Raw genomic sequence first — 2,163 nt, forward strand, 5'->3', positions numbered from 1 at the left:
GTTTGGCCAGGTAGCACAAAAATCCAACTCTCAGTCAGTGGCAATCTCGCAATTGTTTGTAAAATAAAAGACATTGTGATTAATCAGGAGAGAAATGTCTGAATTTCACTGTACAAATAGACAGTTTTACCCCTCTCTCACATATATTATTATTACACATTTATTTATCTTTTGAACAATGAATGTAATAATCGAATCTGTACAAGGGTATAATCGGAAAGATCCACTGTTCACCGATCAATTCTCTTTAAATTTACTAAAATGCCGCGCCCCTACAGTTTTATTCTTTGCGCATGGGAGAGAGAGATTAAAAACAAAAGAAAACAGATTAAAGGTTACATTTCATTTCATGGTCCAAACCACATAACTATTTACCAAACTTGACAAGAGAAATACTATCACACTACTACTAGTGAGGAAAAAAACTACAAAAAGTAGTGTCAAACGACCTTCCATTGCAATCTTACACTCTAAACAAATAAATGCTAAGTTCAGGACCACCAGTGCCATCAGGATTCAGCATATAGAAGGCCTCAGAGTCCCTAGACCCAATAACTCTCTCAAATTTAGCTCTCATGTACATAAGCTCACCGTCAGCCTTGGTTCCATTTCCAGGTAATACACCAGCACCCATTGATATAGGTCCAATTGCTTTCAGCACTTTCAACTCCTCAGGTCCAAATTCTTGTCTTATGGAGATCCCACATTTTTTGCCATTACAGTAAGTCCTCCAAAGAGACTCCTCCAACAACTTTACTCCTTTCTTTTGAACCTTATCACACTCCAATGCAATTCGTACCAATCCTGACGCCATTTCTCGAATCAAATTGCTGGTTGGTGTCGGGAGCTCAATGAAGAAGGCCGTGTATGAATTCGGATCTTCTTGGAATGCAAAGTTTACGTGACCATGTCTATATCCGAAAAGAGTACAGACCACTCGCATACCATGACCTGATGAGAGACTAGGCCGGTTCTTTCCAAACACTGATCGAAACCTTGAAACTGCCTTCGTTGATAGGTATAGTTTCTTCTTTAATGGTGGGACTACCTGTATTGCCAAGTTAACATCATCAGTGTCCTCACATACATGTGAGGAGGAATATGAATACAGGGCCTTTTCCTCATTGTCATCATCTTCATTCTTCTTTTTCAATTGGAAGTATCTCTTTGAGAAAGAAAAGGAATTGTCATGAGGACTACTAGCCATGATATTCATCATTTGAGAAGGCTAATCAAATAGATGCCGTATGGGCATAAACAGCACAGAGATCAAATCCTCCTTACTTCAGTTTAATCGATTATCTCCTAAGTGCTTTGCTACTAATCCCTTTTTATTAGCCATGTAGTACAAGGGACTGTAGGAGAATACGTAGGATGGTGAGCAACCGCACCTAACTATATTAGGAAAAGCATATATATAATATATATAAACAGACCACAGACCAGTAGGAAGTGGAGTCAAGATCGATGTAAGATAACTTAGAAAGAGACACCTTAGAATTTTGAGCACTTGAATCTGTATAACAGTGGGGGCCTTAGATGCTTGAGGTTGTTAACCGAGTGCCTCCCCTGTTTATTGGACACAGTTAAAAGCAGGTGAAGTCACACCCACCATTGACAGAAAGGCCACCAACACCTTCACCTTTATATTCCTCATCAATACTTTAATATACACACAACAGGAAAAAAGAAAGAAAAAAAACAACAACTAGTTTGTTTCCTCTTTAGTATATTAGCATTGTAACTCTGATACTGGTTTTGATAGTTGTAGCTAATGTGTACAACTTTGCTCAGTGGTTGGATAGGTATGTGCTTAGAGTCAACCGAGTTTGAATTTTTAAGCTGCGTTGTAACCGCCGACCCAGTAAAGAATAAAATATTTATTGTTTCAGAGATCAACTAGCAACCTAATATCAGTTGCCTAGACGGAAGGCTGAAGCTGAAACTTACAAGTTACAACACTTCGAATAATTTTGACAGCATGATTCAGAAACCAGGACCATTGGTCATGTGACTCATGAGGAGTCAAGTCCTGCTATTAATCTAGTTGCGCCTCTTTGTTAAGCAGCACAAATGTGTGTGTTGTCAACATACAAGCAGTCCATTCACATAAATCTTTTCATTATTTTGAAAATCTTCACGAACTTCCGCTGAAAATGAATA

The 2,163-nt window shown here is 38.5% G+C and overlaps 1 pseudogene across 1 annotated transcript; it reads right to left on the reverse strand.

Annotated features, from left to right (window-relative positions):
- Positions 1-321: 321 nt before the first annotated feature.
- On the reverse strand, positions 322-1,325 carry LOC147479880 (protein MIZU-KUSSEI 1 pseudogene; annotated as a pseudogene). Its single transcript, XR_015204669.1, has one exon. The product of XR_015204669.1 is annotated as a protein MIZU-KUSSEI 1 pseudogene (transcript).
- Between the last annotated feature and the right edge of the window lie 838 nt (positions 1,326-2,163).

This window comes from Coptis chinensis, chromosome 8 (genome assembly GCF_015680905.1).
Source record: "Coptis chinensis isolate HL-2020 chromosome 8, ASM1568090v1, whole genome shotgun sequence".
NCBI classification, from domain to species: Eukaryota; Viridiplantae; Streptophyta; class Magnoliopsida; order Ranunculales; family Ranunculaceae; genus Coptis; species Coptis chinensis.